Source organism: Leucopleurus acutus, assembly GCF_964270905.1.
Source record: "Leucopleurus acutus genome assembly, chromosome: 12".
Lineage (NCBI taxonomy): Eukaryota > Metazoa > Chordata > Mammalia > Artiodactyla > Delphinidae > Leucopleurus > Leucopleurus acutus.
The window spans coordinates 1896142-1907558 of NC_139154.1; positions in this window are offsets into that span (position 1 = coordinate 1896142).

Consider the following 11417-nt stretch of genomic DNA (forward strand, 5'->3'; position numbering starts at 1 on the left):
CAATAAGATTTCAGTCTTCTTAAATTTACTGAGACTTGTTTTGTGGTCTAACATGTGATCTATTCTAGAGAATATACCATGTGCACTTGAAGGAAAATTCGTATTCTGCCATTTTGGGGTAGAATGTTCTGTAGATATCTATTTAGTTCATCTGGCCAAATGTGTCATTTAAGGCTACTGATTTTCTCTCTGGATGATATATCCTTTGATTTTCTCTCTGGATGATATATCCTTTGATGTAAGTGGGATGTTAAAACCCCCTATCATCATTGTATTACTGTAAATATGTCCCTTTATGTCTGTTAATATTTGCTTTATTATTTTTTTAACATCTTTATTGGGGTATAATTGCTTTACAATGGTGTGTTAGTTTCTGCTTTATAACAAAGTGAATCAGTCATACATAAACATATGTTCCCATATGTCTTCCCTGTTGCGTCTCCCTCCCTCCCACCCTCCCTATCCCACCCCTCCAGGCTGTCACAAAGCGCCCCTATGTGGGTGCAAGGAAGAGCCTCTTAAGGGAAGTTGTTGGGAGCTTCCAAAGGTACCTACACTTCCTAATGTCTTCTCAGATGTTTAACTGTTAGCTACTGCTTGTCTGTGGAACCATGGAAGACCAGGGAAACTGCACCAAAAATATCCTTTCCTTGCTGTCTTCTGAGCTCTGTAAGCTATGAAACTGTGACACACACACACACACACACACACACACACACACACACACACAGCCTGTGAGCTGTATGGGACTTTGATCAGTGGTGAGCAATTCAGTGCACTATAATGGTACATGTGTGCTACAGTTTCATCTGGTAGAAGAAAATTAGAACAGCAACAGAGTGAAGCAGAGATGAGAGCTGAGAGAGACAAACCTTCTGATAGCATTTGAGCCTCTGGAGCCAGTTATCTCTGAAGCAAGATCCAAGTCTGCCCTTCTCAGTTATATGAATCAACAAATGTTCTTAAGTTAGATATATTTCTGTTGCAAATGAAGGTGTCTTAACACAGAAACTGGAACCAAACTGTGAGTGACAGACCTAATGTGTAGAACTGCTTAAGTCAAGATAGGAAAGTTTTCCCTATGTTTGACTAAAAATAGGAACTTCACGAACTTGGTAGAAAGGTGTCAGAATATTGGAGTGTGAACTGGGAAAGCCTGATGCCCCAAAGCCTTTCCACACACTTACACCACTGCAACCCCTGTAGCCTCTGCCTAACATGTCGGTTCCTATCCCTCCTCATTACCAGCTTTGGACACATCTTGGGGGTAAAGGAAGCTCCACATTGTTATACTTTTTCTAAGAGATGTAGTTGGAGGAAGGATCAAGATGGTGGAGTAAGAGGACATGGAGCTCACCTCCCCCCACAAATACATCAAAAATACATCTACATGTGGAATAATTCTCACTGAAAACTAACTGGAAGCTCACAAAAGTACTCCTGTACAACCTAGGCTGTAAGAAAGATACACACATAATCAGTAAGAAAGGAAGAAAAACACTTGAGTTGGAACCCCTGCCCCTAGGAGGGGACTCAGAGGAAAAGGGAGATTACACAGGTGGACATCTGCCCTGGGGAGTGAGCGTTTCAAGCCACATATTAGGCATCCCAATCCTGGAGGCCTAGGCAAAAGATATAAGCCCCCTTCCCTGCTTGAAGGACCGCTGGGACAAATAAAAGGGCTGGGGGAAGGCTGGATTTTGCTAGTGAGGAGCGTGCATGCACCGGCTAGCCCCTGAGGCATGGAAGAGAGAGATCTGCTCTAGTGGTTGCCAGTTTCCTATGACTATCTTGCCATGCACCTCAGCCCAAGCCAAAGGAACACTTCAGCCTTGCTCACTCCATGCCACAGTGCAACACTGGATCTGGGGCACCACTATGAGGGAAAAGACTCAACTACAGGACACAGAGGTGAGTTGGTCCCAGGATAGAACCTGGATGGGACAGTGGCAGCCCTTGTTGGTGTTTACTCAAGCAGCACCTCAAAAGAAGGCCAGATCTCTGATGGTGGCCACTCCAACACAGCTCACCTCCTGATACATGCCATGAGTCCACGTGGGCCCCTGCCAGCCCTGTGGAGTGGTTTCACAATAGGCCAGGGACATTGGAAATAGAGGGAAGTGATTGGTTGTGAGGGACAGAGGGGACTGGCACCTGAGGCTGCATCTGAGCAGAGCCACAGGTGCCTACATAAACAACACATCTGACCTCTGTCTGTACATGGGACCCACTTGCTTCAGCACTTCCCTATTCTGGGACAGAGTTTTCAGTATGGGGAGGGGAAAAACAGACACTTAAAGGGAACAGGACTACCTCAGGCCCTACCCTCAAGGTTTCTGATCCAGCAACTTGGGATCAGACTCCATCCATGACAGGGCAGTGATGGTCACTTAGCAGAAAAAGTCCCACCTCATACCCAGCACTGGCTTTAGATCCTCTATTTCCAGCCCTACCCCCTACCAAGGTGATAGCTGCCAGCACATCCTGAGAAAAAGGTGACTTATTTCACATCAAATCCAGCTCTTCCACCAATAGCATTAGAAGCACACAGTCTGTATAGGGACACTCCCACATAAGACACCCCTTCAAGACTGCATAGGTAACTGTTTTACCTAAACTCTTAGAGGCAAGAAAGTTAAGAAAAATGAAAAGGCAGAGGAACTACTCTCAATAGAAAGAGCAAGAGAAAAGCCCTGAAAAAATAAACAATGAAACAGAAATAAACAATTTACCAAATAAAGAATTCAAAACATTGGGCTTCCCTGGTGGCGCAGTGTTTGAGAGTCCGCCTGCCAATGAAGTGGACACAGGTTCGTGCCCCGGTCCAGGAAGATCCCACATGCCTTGGGGCAGCTAGGCCCATGAGCCATGGCCACTGAGTCTGCATGTCTGGAGCCTGTGTTCCGCAATGGGAGAGGGCACAACAGTGAGAGGCTCACGTACCGCAAAGAAACAAAAACCAAAACCCAAAAAAACATTGGTAATAAAAATGTTAACTGAATTAAGGAAAAGAATTGATGTAAACAGTGAACATTTTAACAAGGAACTAGAAAATATGATAAAGATCCAATCAGAAATGAACACCTCAGTAGCTGAAATAAAAAGCACTCTAGAAGAAATGCATGGCAGACTAAGTGATACAGAAAAACAAAGAAGTGATCTGGAAGATAGAATAATGGAAATCACTCAATCAGAACAGCAGAAAGAAAAACAAAACTTTTAAAAATAGAAAGCAATTTAAGAGATCTCTTGGATAATATTAAGCATACTAATATTCGCATTATAGGAGTCTCAGAAGAAGAGAGAGTAAGGGGATCAAAAAAGTATTTAAGGAAATTAAGGCTGAAAACATCCCAAACCTAAAGAAGAAAAGATTTCAGGCACAGGAAGCACAGAGGGTCCCAAACAAGATGAACACAAACAGATCCATACCAAGCCACATCATAATTAACTGGCAAGAGTTAAAGATAAAGATTCTAAAGGCAGCAAGAGAAAAACAAAGAATCATATACAAGAGAATCCTCATAAGGCTATCAGCTGGTTTCTGTACAAGTCAGAAGGAAGTGAAATGATATATTCAAAGTCTGAAAGGGAAAACCTTGCAACTTAGGATACTCTACCCAGCAAGACTGTCATTTAGAATAGAAGGAGAGATAAAGAACTTTCCACACAAGCAGAAACTAAAAGAGCTCATCAATACTAAACGTACCCTAAAAGAAGTGTTGAAGAGTCTTCTCTAAGTGGAAAAGAAGTAAGAATCTATAGGAAAGGGAAAATCTCACTAGAAAAGGGAAATATATAGTAAGGACTGAGGATCAACCACTGAAATAAGCCATTTTGTAGATTAAAAGACAAAAAAATTGTATAAGCAATTATAACTATAATAAACAGTTAAAGATTAAGCATGAAGATATAAAACATGGCACAAAAACACAAAATGTGGGGAAAGGGGTTAAACATGTACCTTTTTTAGAGTTTGTTTGAACTTAAGTGACTACCAGTTTAAAACAAGCAGATATAATTATAGGTAAACATATATGAACCACATGGTAACCACAAATCAAAACCCTATAATAGATAAACAGAAACTAAAAAGAAAGGAGCACAAGCATACTACCAAAGAAAATTATCAAACCTCAAAGAAGAAAAGAAAAAGAACTACAAAATAACCAGAGAGCAAGTAATAAAATGACAATATGTACCTACCTATCAATAATTACTTTAAAGGTCAATGAACTAAATGCTCTGATCAAAAGACATATGCTGGGTGACTGGATTAAAAAAAAAAGACCCTTCCATATGTGGCCTATAACAGACATCTTAGGACAAAAGACAGAGACAGACTGAAAGTGAGGGGACGGAAAAAGATATTTCATGCAAACAGAAACAACAAGAAAGCAAGAGAAGCAGTACTCACATCAGATAAAATAGACTTTAAAACAAAATCTATAATAAAAGGCAAAGAAGGGCATTATATAATGATAAAAGGATAAATACAAGAAGAGGATATAACAGTCTTTAACATATATGCACCTAATATAGGAGCACCTAATTTCATAAAGCAAATGCTAACAGACATAAAGGGAGAAATTGGCAATAATACAATAATAGTAGGGGACTTTAACACCTCACTGACATCAGTGGACAGACTATCCAGAAATCTGGACAGAAAATTAATAAGGAAAGAGTGATCTTAAATGACACAGTAGACCAACTGGATTTAATAGATATGTACAGGATATTCAATCCAAAAACAGCATAATACATATTCTTTTCAAGTGCACACCTTCTCCAGGGTAGATCACATGCTAGGCCACAAAAAAATTTCAACAAATTTCAAAGGATAGAAATTATATCAAACATTTTTTCAAACAAAAATGGTATAAAACTGGAAATCAATTACAAAAAGAAAAAACAAACATGTGGAGACTAAGCATGCTACTAAAAAACCAATGGGTAAATGAAGAAATCAAAGAGGAAATCAGAAAATACCTTGAGACAAATGAAAATGGAAACAGAACACTTCAAAATCTATGGGATGCCACAAAATCAGTTCTAAGAGGGACGTGTATAGCAATTCAGGCTTTCCTCTAGAAACAAGAAACATCTCAAGTAAACAACCTAACCTATCACTTAAAGGAATCAGAAAAAGGAAAAAAAAAAAAAAGCCAAAGGCCAAAGTCAGCAGAAGGAAGGAAATAATAAAGATCAGAAAGGAAATAGAGATCAAAAAAGAAAAGACCAATGAAACCAAGAACTGGTTTTTTGAAAAGATAAAGTTGATAAATCTCTAGCCAGGTTCACCAAAAAGAAAAGAGAGGACTCAAACAAAATAAGAAATGAAAGAAAAATAATGACTAATACCACAGAGATATAAAAATATTATAAGAGAATACTAAGAACAGTTATAGGCCAACAAATTGGACAACCTAGAACTGGACAAATTTCTAGAAATATACAACCAGCCAAGACTGAATCAAGAAGAAACAGACAATTGGAACAGACCAATTGCTACTAGTGAAATTGAATTTGTAGTAATTAAAAAAAGAACCTCCCAGCAAACAAAAGTTCAGAACCATATGGTTTCATAGAGGAATTCTACCAAACATATAAGGAAGAACTAGTACCTAAGCTTCTCAAGCTAGTCTGAAAAATTGAAGAGGCCACCATTACCCTGACACCAAACCAAAGACACTACAAACAAACAAACAAAAAAAATTACAAGCCAATATCTTTGATGAATATAGATGCAAAAACCCTCAATAAAATATTAGCAAAGCAAATTCAATAATATATAAAAAGGATCATATATGATGATCAAGTGGGATTTATTCCAGGGATGGAATATTCACAAATCAATCAATGTAATACACCACGGTAACAAAAGGAAGGATAAAATCACATGATCATCTCAATAGATGCAGAGAAAGCATTTGACAAAATTCAACACCAATTCATGATAAAAACTCTCATCAAAGTTGGTATAGCAGGAACACACCTCAACATAATAAAGTCCATTTATGACAAATTCACAGCTAATATCATACTCTGGTAAAATGCTGAAAGTCTTTCTTCTAAATTCATGATCAAGATGCCCAGTCTTGCCACTCCTGTTTAACATAGTATTGGAAGTCCTAGCCACAAAAATCAGACAAGAAAAAGAAATAAAAGGCATCCAAATTGGAAGGGAAGAAGTAAAACTGTCACTATTTGCAGATGACATAACACTTTATATAGAGAACCCTAAAGTCTCCACCCCAAAACTATTAGAACTAATAAATAAATTCAGCAATGTCACAGGATACAAGATTAATATACAAAAATCTGTTGTTTTTCTATGCACTAATAATGAACTATCAGAAAGAGAAAGTAAAAAAAAATCCTGTTTAAAATTGCATCAAAGAGAATAAAATACCTAGGAATAAACTTAAACAAGGAGTTAAAAGGCCTATACTCTGAAAACTATAAAACACTGATGAAGGAAATTGAATATTTTACAAAGAAATGAAAGATATCCCATGCTCTTAGATTGGAATAATTAATAATGTCAAAAGTGCCATACTGCCCAAAGCAATCTACAGCTACAATGTGATTCCTATCAAAATACCCATGACATTTTTCACAGTATTAGAACAAATAATCCTAAAGTTCATGTGGAACCATAAAGGCCCCAAATTACCAAAGCAATCTTGAGAAAAAGAACAGAGTTGGAGGTATCATGCTCACAGACTTCAGACTATACTGCGTGGTACTGGCACAAAAACAGACATATAGATAAATGGAACAGAATAGAAGGCCCAAGAATAAACCAACACACCTACGGTCAATTAATCTATGACAAAGGAAGCAAGAATATACAATGGAAAAAAGACAGCGGTCTTCAATAAATTGTGCAGGGAAAACTGGACAGCTACATATAAAAGAATAAAATTAGAACACTTCCACACACCACATACAAAAATAAACTCAAAATAGATTAAATACCTAAATGAAAGACCATACACCATAAAACTCCGAGAAGAGAACATAGGCAGAACACTCTTTGACATAAATGATAGTAATATTTTTTGGACCTGTCTCCTAAGGCAAAATAAATAAAAGCAAAAATAAACAAATAGGACCTAATTAAATTTAAAAGCTTTGGCACAGCAAAGGAAACCATCAAAAAAATGAAAAGACAACCTATGCAATGGGAGAAAATATTTGCAAATGATATGACTGACAAGCAGTTAACATCCAAAATATACAAACAGTTCATACAACTCAATAAAAAAAAAACCCAAACAACCCATTCAAAAAATGGGCAGAAAATCTGAATAGATATTTTTCTAAAGAAGACACACAGATAGCAAAAAGGCACGTGAAAAGATGCTTGACATCAATAATTATTTGAGAAATGCAAAACAAAAATGAGATATCACCTAACACCTGTCAGAATGGCTATCACCAAAAAGTCTACAAATAAATGTTGGAGAGAATTGGGAGAAAAGGGAACACTTGTACACTGTTGGTGGACTGTAAATTGGTGCAGCCACTATAGGAAACAGGATGGTGGTTCCTAAATAAACTAAAAATAGGACTACCATATGATCCAGCAATTCCATTCCTGGGTATATATCCAGAAAAAAATGAAAACACTAATTCGAAAAGATACATGCAGCCCAATGTTCACAGCAACACTATTAAAATAGCCAAGATATGTAAGCAACCCCAGTGCCCCTCAACAGATGAATGGATTAAGAAAAGAATAATACTCCATTTTTTATACATATATATATATATATATATAAAAATGGAGTATTATTCAGTCATAAAGGACAATAAAATTCTGCCACTTGCAGCAATGCAGATGAACCTAGAGAATATTATGTTTAGTGAAATAAGTCAGACAGAAAAGACAAATACATATAAGATAGAACTTATATGTGGAATCTAAAAATAATACATAAATGTGTATATATATACATATGTATATGTTGGAATTACATATGCAAAACAAAAACAGACTCACAGATACACAAAACAAACCAGTGGTTACTAGAGGGGAGAGAAAAGGGGGGAGTGGCAAATTAGAGGTATGGAATTAAGAGATACAAACTACTATTTGTAAAATAGGTAAGCAACAATGATATATTGTATAGTAAAGGGAACTGCAGATATTATCTTGCAATAACTTTTAATGGAGTATAATCAGTAAAAATACTGAATCACTATGCTGTACACCTGAAACTAATGTAATAATGTAAACCAAGTATACTTCAATTTTAAAAAAGAGGCAGAATTGCAACCCTCTTCCCCACCTGTTGGCCCCTGCCTCTGCAGAAACTGAGAGGGGTGCACATCTGAGCAAGCTCGCCCCCCACCCCATAAGCCAAGGTCTCCTTTTGCTGTGCAGACCCCAGCATGCCTGCATGCCACCCCTGCCAGGGCCTCCTGGGAAGTCAGCCCTAGGCACCCCAGCTTGAGATGGGTGTCCACCAGTGCTGGCGGGGGCTGGGTGCTGAAGGGTGGAGTTAAGAGAGTGGACCTCGGAAGAGGACAGCTGTTGGCTGCATGGAGACAGCCTGAAGGGATGGGAGTGATGAGATTGGCTGCATGGGGACAGCCTGAGGAGACAGAAGTGAGGACCTCCAGGGCTGGGAATGCTCCTGGAGGAAGCGTGGTCTGCCTTGGAAGTGAGGCACCATTGTTGAGTGGCATGCAAGGGGCAGGGCTGCCATCACAGACTCTCTCCCCACACGCCAGCCCCTGCCTCCGTGGGCACATGGAAGGACTCCCATCAGAGCGAGCACACCCCAGTCTGCTGGTCTCTGCTGCCATGGGCACTAGAGGGGGATCCCAGCAGAGTGAGTGCATGCACCCCAGTCGTGGCTGCCTTGACCCTCCCCTGCCTGAGTGAGCACGTGCCCCCCAGTCTGTCACTGCTTCTTGCCCCTCCCACCTAAGTGAGCAAGCATGCCCCAGTCAGTCCTGCTTTCACCCCCTATCACCTGGAAGGGGAACAGATGCATGAGGGTGACTCACATGCAGAGGTGGGGTCAAAAGTAAAGCTGAGCCCCAGGGGCTGTGCAACTAAGGAAGAGGAACTGAAATTTCTCCGTGCAGCTGCACAAGCTACAGACTAAACCCTCACAATTGACTTGAGAAACCCAGCATCTGTGGAGCATCTGAATGGACAAAGAGTGCTCCCACAACTGTGACCTGTTTAGCTTTAGCAGCTGTGGACTTTGGGGGCAAGTACATGTGGGAGTTGGGCCAGGACAGAGTCTGAGATGCCCCCAAAGTGGGTCCAGAGAACTACCTAAAGGTCTTGTAAGGTCTCCTGGGGAGGCAAGGGTTGGCTGTGGCTCACTGTAGGGGCAAGGACACTTATAGCAGAGGCCCCAGGAACATTTTATTTATTTTTTATTTTATTAAAAATTTTTTTCTTAATTTTTATTTTTCTATGTTTTATTTTATTTTATTTTACTTTTTGTTGTCTTGTTTGGGTTTTTTTGCTTGCTTTCTTCTTTTTGCTATTTTTTAAATTTTTCTTCTGGTTTTGTTTGTTTCTTTTTGGTTTTTATCATTTTTTGTCATTTTTGTGTTTTTTGTTTTCTTTGCTTTTCTTCTTAGTTTGCTTTCTGTTTTGTTTTTTTTTTTTACTGTTTTGGTTTTTGAGTTCTTTTGTTTGGTTGTTTTCTTGTTTTTTGTTTCTTTGATTTTTTCATTTGATTTTGTTGTTTTTCTGTTTGTATTTTTGTTTTTGTTTGGTTTTGTTTTTATTATTTGTCTTGGGTTTTGTTTGGTTTCTTTGTTTTGTTTTTTCTTGTTTGTTTTTGTTATTTGTCTTGGGTTTAGTTTGTCTCTTTGTTTTATTTTCCTTTTTTTTTTTTTTTTTTTTGTCCATGCCACTTGACTTACAGCATCCTGGTTCCCAGGCCAGGGGCTGTGCCTGAGTCCCCAGGGTGGGAGCGCCAAATCCCAGCCCCAGGGAATATTAGTCAGTGTGGTCTCTCCCAGAGGTCCCCATCTCAGCACCAAGATCTGGATCCACTGAACTGCCTGCAGGCTCCAGTGATGGACACCTCAGGCCAAACAACCAGTAAGACAGGATACAGCCCCACCCATCAGCAGACAGGCTGCCTAAATTCATACTAAGCTCACAGACACCCCAAAACACACCCCCTGTCGTGGCCCTGCCCATCAGAGGGACACAACTCAGCTCCACCCACCAGAGCACAGGAACCAGTCCCCCCCACCAGGGGGGATTATACAAGTCCCTGGACCAACCTCAACCACCAGGGAGCAGACACCAGAAGCAAGAGGAACTATGACCCTGCAGCCTGTGGAAAGGAGACCACAAACACAGTAAGTTAGACAAAATGAGATGACAGTGAAATATATTGCAAACGAAGGAGCAAGTTGAAAACCCAAAAAAACAAATAAATGAAGAGGAAGTAGACAATCTACCTGAAAAAGAATTCAGAGTAATGATAATAAAGATGATCCCAGATCTCGGAAATACAGTGGAGGCATAGACTGAGATGATGTAAGAAATGTTTAATTTGGACATAGAAGAACTAAAAAACAAACAAACAGTGATGAACAATACAATAACTAAATGAAAAATGCACTAGAAGGAATCAATAGCAGAATAACTGAGGCAGGAGAATGGATAAGTGACCTGGAAGACAGGATGGTGGAAATAATTGCTGAGGAGCAGAATAAAGAAAAAACAATGAAAAGAAATGAAGACGGGGATTTCCCCATCCAGTGGTTAAGAATCCACCTTCCAACGCAGGGGATGCAGGTTTGACCCCTGGTTGGGGACTAGATCCCATATGCCACAGGGCAACTAAGCCCATGTGCCACAACTACTGGGCCTGCACACGACTCAAGAGCCAGTGTGCCGCAACTACTGAGCCCATGTGCTCTGGAGCCCATGCACCACAACTAGAGAGCCCGTGTGCCACAACTACTCAGTGTACGCATGCTGGAGTCCATGGGCCACAACTAGAGAAGCGCGCACACCACAATGAAGAGCCCGTGTGCCACAATGAAATATCCCACGTGTCACAACTAAGACCTAATGCAGCCAAGTAAATAAATGAATAAATAAATATTTTTTTAAAAAGAAATGAGGACAGTCTCAGAGACCTCTGGGATAACATTAAATGCACCAACATTTGAATTACAGGGATCCCAGAAGAACAGAAAGAGAAAGGGTCTGAGAAAATATTTGAAGTGATTATAGTTGAAAACTCTCCTAACATGGGAAAGGAAACAACCACCCACATCCAGGAAGTGCAGAGAATCCAATACATGATTAACCCAAGAAGAAACATGCAGAGACACATATTAATCAAACTAAAGAAAGTTAAATACAAAGAAAGAATATTAAAAGCAGCAAGGGAAAACAAACAACATAGAAGGGA